The following is a 10,544-nucleotide window of genomic DNA, read 5'->3' on the forward strand; positions in this document are numbered from 1 at the left end:
ATTGGCTGGCTAGAGTTTGACATTACTGTCGTGCGACAAGTGGTGATCAGTTGATCCCTTGAGGTCACACCTAAAGGACGATTCCCTTAATTGAAAAGGTTAATTAATTGTATACCGATACAGATTAATTAATTCCTTAATATTGAACAATTCAATTTGTGAGAGAGAATATTGATATCTTATTGTAATGGGATTAAATAAGATTTATTTTAGTAAATAAAATGCTTTATTACTAAAATTGTTTATTGTTTGAGAAACAATAAAGATAAGAATGAATGGTTGATTATAATTAGACCTGGCAAACAGATCGGGTCGTGTCGGGTTCGTGTTCGTGTCACATGTAAACGGGTCACAAACCCTTCAACCCAAACCCGACCCAATTAAATTTCGTGTCGTGTTCGTGTCGACCCACTTACATAAATGGGTCATCAAGCCTCAATCCTTACCCGTTAATTTCGTGTCGGGTTCGTGTCGTGTTTTCGTGTTTTGTCTATATTTGGAAAGTGTAAGTATATTTATGCGATGGAAAATCAAGAAAAATTAGGATTAATTTAGTAAATAGGTCATTCGTGTCGGGTTCGTGTTTAGAGAGCTCAACCCAAACCCGACCCAGTTAAATCTCGTGTCGTGTTCATGTCGACCCACTTACATAAATGGGTCATTAAGGCTAAACCCAAACCCATTAACTTCGTGTCGGGTTCGTGTCGTGTTTTCGTGTCGTGTCATTGTTTGCCGCCTCTAATTATAATTACAAGATATTGTGAATTATAATTATATGACTCATTTTATTTATGTGATCAAGTATCACCAGTCAATTTGTTGAAAGTAATTTAATTAATTTATAAAATGATATTTATGTGATAAATATGCATTTAATTAATTAGTAACATGTATCATACTAAATGTGACATATTGTATGACAAATGACAAATTGACAAAAATAAAATGGTAGTCCATTTTATATAGATGGACCGAAATAAGAGTGTAAAGGGAGTTAGTGGGTGAATTATTTTATGAGATAAAATAAGCTAATGATCACTAACCTACAACTAGCCTTACAAGCCTAAGGTATAGAAAAGAACAAAAGAAAAGTGAAGGACCATATATTGGTCCCTTGCCTCACCAAAAATCGTGTGGCCTCACTACTTGATGAGTGCTTTTGTTCTTTTATTTTCTATCACACTCTACCATTTAAAAATACATGCAAAAGTTCATGAATTATTCTCTCTTTAATCTTCATCAAAAAGGATGAATTTTTGATTCAAATTTGTTCAAAAGATTACTAAAATTATCAATGTAATATATGAGTATTAGTAATTAATATTAAGGTAAACCACAATATAAATATCTAGTACATATTAGTTTGTGGGTTTAAGGGATAGTCTTGGGTGCTACTAATTGGAGGACTTCTATTTTGAGGTCATGTATGTTCATCCAATATTGGAAAGCTCAAGAACTAATAAGAAGGAGATCTTGTTGGTGCCCATTTGACCGAAATTTAATTGGTGAGAAATTGATTTTCTTATCTCTTTTGTTTTAGTTTGCATGCATAAGATTTATAATTAATTTTATGACTAAATTAATTTAAAACATATATGAATATGTTAAAAATGAGATATAGATTTCCAACAAGCGGTATCAAGAGCACAAGGTTGTTTGCATGCAAATCGGTTATAGTTTTTCCGAGTTATACGATTAACATATAAAACTTGTAAATTTGTGTTATTATGATATATCACGAAAATAATTTTTGCATGTTAAAGTTTCTGATCCTAAAATGTATTTAGGATATTTTGGTTAATTTATGGATTTTTATTGTTCATTTTATTTAATATTGGCATTAAAATGTGATTTTTATGATAAAAATGTCAATTTTGGACGAAAATTAGCTAAACTTCGAATTTTTTAGTGGTTTTTGGATATGTTTTCACATATATTATTTTTAGATGATCTGGAAAGTTTCACATTTTTATGAGTTCTTATGCTCGAAATATGGATTTTTTATGTTACAAATCGAATTTAAATGAAAAATTGGTTAATATGAGAAATATTTCGAATCTCGTCATAGAAATTTTGTATGTTGTTACATGTAATTTTACAAGATGTGTGTAAAATAATAGGCTATAATGAAGTCTTCATGCATGATTTATGGATTTTTGATGAAAAATAGCATAAATAGTGACTTAATTAGTGAATAATTGCTAAAACATACTTCATGACTAAGGAAAAACGTCACATGTTGCATTTTATTATCTTTTTCAGATCTAAAATTGAAAAGTTGATGAATATAATTTTTCTCATGTTTTTATGATTTTTATTGATAAATCCGATAAACCGCAACATTGTTTTTCCGATAACTTTCGAAATTTTTAACCTAAGTTTTTGAACATTATGAGTGTCATGGTATTTTTCCAGAATGTTCATGAGTTTAAATTTCAAATTTTGAATTTATTTGGAATTTTGTGATTTATTTGAAGTTTATAGCTTTTTATTGTAATTTTAGGTCCATTAATGAACAATTTTAGAAATATGAGTTAATTATGGTCAAATAGTTAGTGGAGACTAATTTTGAGTCCTAAGAAGTTAGGGTAATTAACTTGTGCATAAATATGAATTTATGTAATTTATTGTGATTTTAAAAGGTTGAATCACGCAAATCCGTAAAAACCGATTAATATACGATATTGGCTCCTTAAAGGCGATTTAGCATAAAATTGGGCATGTTCATACATATTATAATGCTGCATTTTATTTATGATTGTCATAATTTTATTTTATGTAATTTTGAATTATGTAATTTTACTTAGTATGGCCTTAGTTTTTAATTGGTATTACCCGAAATGTATGGGAATATCGATTCGGTTGTAATTTATTGTGATCTCGTATCACCGTCTTGTAATTTAATAGATTTTTATTTATTTTAATTACATATGTATAATAGGAAATTATGTAATTTGTTATGTAATTTAATCATTCCGGAGTTCCATAAAAACGGATTTCTTCAAGAAGGCGATACATAAAGACGGTGTTACCTCGAGATGCGTGCCAAAACCGAAGTTCAAGGGACCAATGGAGTTGGTTTCCAAATATGTAATAGTTAATTAGATTTTCTATTTTAGGAAGGCCATACTAGAATTTAATTTATGTTTTGCATTTTATTTATATGTCGCATGCATCGCTAAATCGCCATAACTAAAACATGCATTATCATTTTAATCGAGTTAATCGACCGTGTCAATTATAATTATCGTAGTTCACCGCTTTAGTTCACTTAAAACGTGATAGATGATAAATTGACATGACCTCTCGCTAAAACAATCAATTGAGACATAGCCTTACCAAAAAGTAGAAACCATGAAAACCTATTTCATGAGGGAGTGCACTCGGCCATCCCGGGGTACAAACCTTGTTATGTAGGGGAAGTGGGTAATAAATGTCTATCCACCGAATTCGTGTTTGATAAGGGTTTCATCGGCTATCCCGTGCCCAAGTTGATGTGGATTTGGATCATGGACACATTTATTCGAAATTTGGATTGAGCTCAACGGAAGTATTCGGGACCGTAGTCGCATGTGTTCCGGGCTATAGATAAATATTAGAGTAATTTTATCGACCGAGAATTCTAAAAGTAGAATCGATTAAAGAGTTAGTCCACCGAGTTATATTGATAAGGGTTCCATCGGCTATCCCGTGCCCAAGTTAATATGAATTTGGATCTCGGAATCATTTATAATAGTTGGGTAGAGGTCACTATGTAAATGCTTTACTTGTTATTTACAAGTATTAATAAAACGATAAATGTTGAGTTTTCCACTATTCCGTTATCATATTGTTCTATTTCTTTACCGCATTTTTATAAGATATCATTTCGTTTTTGATTCAAATCTCCATTAAAACATCGTAACTAAAGACAAATATGAATTTTCTTCTAAAAACCTCGAATTAACCATTGCTAAGGATCTCTTGAAAAGAGTATAGATTAAAGTTATTCATTATCAAACAAGTTTTTGATTCTTGACTAACACATCTACTTACAATGGATTGTTTTTCATATACTTAATTAAATTAAGTACCTTGAAGCGATAAATTGTTTTGGTAATTAGATTTGTTGGAAATCAAAATTGACCAAAATAACGCAACCACTTCAATGAAAGTTTTAAGACTAAAACGAACAAATGAAGAGTAATCTTCATGAATTCAATTTTGCTTCTCAAAGCAAAGACTCATTGAAATGAGTGGGAGCATTCTCTTAAACCGTTAAGATGAGGTCGAGGTTCAAGAAGTAAGGATTATAATGGAATTGATACAAGGTAATGTTAAAGGTAAAGTTGTTGAGAATGACGATACTAAACCTATCAATCCCAACCAATAAAGTTTCCATTGTCTTAAATGTTGGACACAAGAAAGGAAACTACCCCAAATTATTGAAGAATCAACAAGTTAGTTGTGGGAAATCTAATAGGATCTTCTTCTTTAAATGTTTATTTGATTGACATAAATTTTGCTAGGACTACTTCGTCAATATTAGAAACCAATGGAGGTTTTCATCATTGTACTTGATACATAGGATGATTAGAATATGACGACTAGCAACAATAATGTTGAGAGATAGAGTCATTGTGTACTCAATCTAGTTTTTGGATTTAAAGTTGTACTTAATTATGACTATTAAGTGCATAAACTCTAAATAAGAATATAAACTTGTTAAGATACAAAAGAGATTTTCACTTTTGTGACCCTATACACCACGATTTGATGTATGGCTAGCCCATTATCAAGGTGATTATATTCTAAACCAAACTAGAATGATATCATGTAGATGATGTAAGATTCAAATTGGTAACCTAAGATTAAACCTTAAATTTTGGAATGATGAACGCAAAGAGTTATCGAGTACTCTTGAAACCATTAGATTGTTAATGGTATATGCGTATCTTGTATTCAAAGCAAGATGTCTCATACCTTTTGGTTGAAAAGGAGATCGAGGTTGTAAATCATCGATCCAAAATAGGTTGATCATTTTCTTTTACCAACGATTTAAGTTGACGCTAATGTGTTCACTTTATAAGGTAAATAGAAAAATCTTTGAAGAAGTTTAAAGAGTTCAAGGAATCACGATTTAGTCGTGATGGGATTATCAAAGTGAAGACTTCGATATAAGCCAAAGGAAATGTGATATAGTATCACAAGTTAATCTCTCTTAGCACGCATTATGGAATAATGTGTGGTTGGATAAGAAATTAAACGCTATTCGATATGGTTTAGACTTCAATCAAGTTACTTTGAGTTACTTGATTCTTTTTGGGGATTTTATCATTTTTGTCTAAATTATTTTTCCACTAAATCGAATCATATGAGATATGAAATGGCAAGGGTACCATGTTTGTAAGTTTTCACAAGAAACAAATACTCATTTTTCCCTTTCTATTATCACGAGTACGACGGGTTTGCGGCTCGTGAAGCTGTCTTTCTAAAATACAAGTTTATTTCTAGAAGACAGAGTGGGAGAAATTATTCAAGAGCCACAAAGAATGTTATGTCGCAAGAAACTGGTCTTTCTTGGCTACATGAGACGTTTTGTGTAAGACGTTGTTTCTTTAAAACCTAGGAGGTTAAATTCGTCACTTGTTAAAGATGATGAATTTATGCTACTTTTAAGAAAGTAAAGAGCTTATAACTTACAAAAGAAATTGTTTGATTCAAGTATTACTTCTGGAAAGTAATGAATAAATGACTTACATAAGAATGTTTAAGTCACAACTCAATACAAGGCTTAGAGCCATGAGAATCCGAAATAAAAGGCTTGATTAGTGACAAAGGGTTTTGCACTAATAAAGACAGATTTCAAAGTTTTGATTGGTGGCAAAGTGTTTTGCGCTAAGTGAAATGCTTAAGTCTATTTGAATCTTCTTGGGGATTGTGTTTCATTATGAAATGCATAGTGAGTGAATCTAAAACCGACTTCTTCAATAAGAAGGAATGTATTCAATACATGTCATGAGTTTTGTAGATTCTTGCAATCCTAAGATAATGTGAAACTTAAGAGAGGATCTTAAGTAGGACATCAATGAGTTGGAATCAACATTTTGATCATGTGATAAAACATTTCTCGATAAGTCGAGAAGTTGTGTTTATACATAAAGTTTAGTGGGAGTTACGGAAATTTTAATTAGTCTTATATGTGGATGACATATTGATCATTGCGAATGATTTAAGACTTTTGGAGTATTATAATACATCTTTAATATCCGGATTTATGAAGATAAATCCACATGATAATAGCGTCAATAAGAAGTCTTACGTTGATAAGATTCATGACTAGTTGAATTAAATTGAACATATTTGATTGATTACATTTGCTTCCGCTGCCGGATCAATTAAATAAGTAAAGATGTGTAACACTTCATATACTTTGAGTATGATGAATTGTTTTCAAAATCGAATTTAAGTAATCTTTACCAAGTAAGCCATAAAGATTACCCTTAAGTGCTTGTAGAAGCATTAAGGAAGTAAAGCAAAGTGTTTATGATGCAATTTTGTGTAAGGGTGTTACACAAGTGACAATTGACAATTGAGATTGCGCATGGTTTCCGACAAAATCATAATCAAAACACATAAGGATTGTTAAGATACCATTGTGGTTATGTTATTTAAGAAATAGATTTTCTAGAATCGTTCTAGGCAATAAAGAACAATGAGAAATACTTACAACGGAAATTGAGTACACTTGCAATCATGAGATGTGCAAGAAGGAAGAGTCCCGCACACTGTGAAAACAGTGGGAGCTATTCTTAGGCTAGAGGGCCTATGTCTTGATTGGATCTCGACACGTACTCAGAAAGTTTTGTAATGCAAATGTATACATTACAAATGAAAACGAGTATGTAGTAAGGTTGAGTAAGGTACAAGAAGTTGATAAAACCTACTAACCAAAGCCTTTTCATAGGCTTAACGTGATGAGTCATGTCATTTCAATTAAATTGAAATGAACAACTACGTACAAGATCAAATTAGATTATAGAACATGAAATAGTAATCAGGCATTGACTATTCATATGTGATAATCGCATTTGTCGTTCGAGTTTTACTTTAAAACTCTTTTGTTATACTTTGTTACATCCAAACGGGTTGTAGAGACAACATTGAACCCCGTTAAAGTGAACACGGATTAGCATTGTATTCGCCCATAGTCACATGTATGAGGTGACGTCTCGAAGTAACTAGAGTGTGATGCGATTGATGGCAAGTTCAAGTGCCATAGAGTCATGTGAGATGACTAGTCGATCACATAGGCAGACTGTTAGGAACACTTTGTCGGGCAGTGACCGCTTATAGAGTTCTGGCAAATTTATATAGCCTGGTCGTGGCGAGAGCTACTATAGTATTCTAATGAGTCGATTCTTTTGACTAAAGACTGTTCGCCTAAGATGGCACAGTTTCAGATTAACTTTGATTTGTGTTACTACGACCTTCGTAAATGGGGTCAAATGGGCATATTTTGGGTTATGATGGTTGTGGCTAGTCGAAGGGAATAAGTGCGATAGGAATTGCCCACCCCCTTGTCAGGGTTAAAACAATATCTCAGGGCCACTCGAGGAGTAATGAACTGAAAATGCATGGCCACGCTCGGAAGGTATCTATGATAGATAAATCCGGTCAATCAATTATTCTCCAGATCGAGAAAACCACTCTCGATATGATCACTTGCAAGTACGACCCAAAAGACACCTTGCATTGAGTGGGAGATAGTAATAGGACAAGAGAATTGGTGATGCACACTTGTCGAGGACAAGTGGGAGATTGTTGGGAAATGTGTCCTCAACAATAGTGCGATCACATGATTTAAATATCATTATTAAATCTCATTACAAGAATACGGAAGGGATGATACATAATATATATATAGTCAACTGGTCCACACATATCGGTAATGATTAGCTGGCTAGAGTTTGACATTACTGCCGTGCGACGGTGGTGATCAGTTGATCCCTTGAGGTCACACCTAAAGGACGATTCCCTTAATTGAAAAGGTTAATTAATTGTATACCGATACAGATTAATTAATTCCTTAATATTGAACAATTCAATTTGTGAGAGAGAATATTGATATCTTATTGTAATGGGATTAAATAAGATTTATTTTAGTAAATAAAATGCTTTATTACTAAAATTGTTTATTGTTTGAGAAACAATAAAGATAAGAATGAATGGTTGATTATAATTACAAGATATTGTGAATTATAATTATATGACCCATTTTATTTATGTGATCAAGTATCACTAGTCAATTTGTTGAAAGTAATTTAATTAATTTATAAAATGATATTTATGTGATAAATATGCATTTAATTAATTAGTAACATGTATCATACTACATGTGACATATTGTGTGACAAATGACAAATTGACAAAAATAAAATGGTAGTCCATTTTATATAGATGGACCGAAATAAGAGTGTAAAGGGAGTTAGTGGGTGAATAATTTTATGAGATAAAATAAGTTAATGATCACTAACCTACAACTAGCCTTACAAGCCTAAGGTATAGAAAAGAACAAAAGAAAAGTGAAGGACCATATATTGGTCCCTTGCCTCACCAAAAACCGTGTGGCCTCACTACTTGATGAGTGCTTTTGTTCTTTTATTTTCTATCACACTCTACCATTTTAAAATACATGCAAAAGTTCATGAATTATTCTCTCTTTAATCTTCATCAAAAAGGATGAATTTTTGATTCAAATTTGTTCAAAAGATTACTAAAATTATCAATGTAATATATGAGTATTAGTAATCAATATTAAGGTAAACCACAATATAAATATCTAGTACATATTAGTTTGTGGGTTTAAGGGATAGTCTTGGGTGCTACTAATTGGAGGGCTTCTATTTTGAGGTCATGTATGTTCATCCAATATTGGAAAGCTCAAGAAATAACAAGAAGGAGATCTTGTTGGTACCCATTTGACCGAAATTTAATTGGTGAGAAATTGATTTTCTTATCTCTTTTGTTTTAGTTTGCATGCATAATATTTGTAATTAATTTTATGATTAAATTAATTTAAAACATAAATGAATATGTTAAAAATGAGATATAAATTTCCAATAGGTAGCCCCTCTTTTAAAAGATCTATGGCAAATTTAGCCCTATTCGAAGCCTTAATTCCATCATTGTATTGATATTGCGGTTCAATGTCAACTCGTATAGAAACAAATATCATCTTTGATAAGAAAAAGGAAAACTTTTAAAGACTTTCTAAAATTCAGTATTTTGAAATACGAAATAAGGAGGAAGAAGAAAAAGCCTCCTTTAAATATTAAAAGAAAATAAGAGACGTTTTATTTCCACAAATTATCCCTGTAGAGAGATTAAAATAATTAACTCTCTTTCCCTCTTTTCAAAGGTAATGATTATCCTTAGCTTTCATGCCCAGTCTGCCACATTCATCAATAGGTCAAATCAATCCCCAACTGTCTCACCATATTCGAAAAGACACGCAAGTGGGCAAGTGAACCACAATAATTTCCACGGATTAAATCCAAATTTCGCATTTTTATGCTAAGGACTTCAGAGACATGTATCACTGACCCGAATTACTCATTTATTCGCTTAACGCTTGATTATTTCATTCACTATTCTCAACCTTTTATGGATTTATGAATAATCTATGAATCTTTAACCAAATTTATTTGGAGGAAGATTATTAGAAATAATAATAATAATAATAATAATAATAATAATAATAATAATAATAATAATAATAATAATAATAATAATAATAATAAAGGAACAATTATCTTCCATGAGAATAGTAAACATTCTGCTGAAATTGATATTGATTAGGGGGACATCCAAGAGAAACTTAAATTTTAGAAATTCACACTTATGGGAAATGTGATTGGATTGAAACCTACCCTCAAACAAGTTGTGGATTTTGTCCACAAAAATTGAGGTGCTTTTGCAACACCTATGTTCGAGTACTTTAAAAGAGGATGGTTCAGCTTTAGATGTTCCTCAGAAGAGGATATGAACAACATCCTTAAGGGTGGCCCTTGGAAACAGGGAGGTCATTCTCTTATTCTGAAGCAGTGGTCCCCCTCTTTCTCCACTACCACGGAGAGAGTTTCTACTATTTTTATCTGGGTGAAATTTCCTGAGCTAGATCCCTTCCTTTGGCCTAGCAATATCCTTAGTAAGATGGCTAGTACTATAGGGAGGCCAATGTTTGCTGATTTGACCACCACTTGTAAGGAGAGGCTCTTTTGCAATAGTCATGGTAGAGGCTGACATATTAAATCCCCTCCCTGAGCAGGTGACCTTTAATACCCCATTTGGACCAAAAACTCAGAGAATTGATTATGAATGGTTAAACTGGGTCATCAACTTAGGTCCTGCAAATGGAACAAACCTCCAGGAACCCTGCTAGCCTCTAAGCTGATGTTTAAATCTGTATCTGCCAAACCATGTGCCTTGGGTAAAAGCAAGCCTTGTATGCTAGTGATCCCCCAGTAGCTAAGGAGGGTAATTGATATGACTCATATTTAAGC

This window comes from Silene latifolia, chromosome 1, assembly GCF_048544455.1.
Source record: "Silene latifolia isolate original U9 population chromosome 1, ASM4854445v1, whole genome shotgun sequence".
NCBI classification, from domain to species: Eukaryota; Viridiplantae; Streptophyta; class Magnoliopsida; order Caryophyllales; family Caryophyllaceae; genus Silene; species Silene latifolia.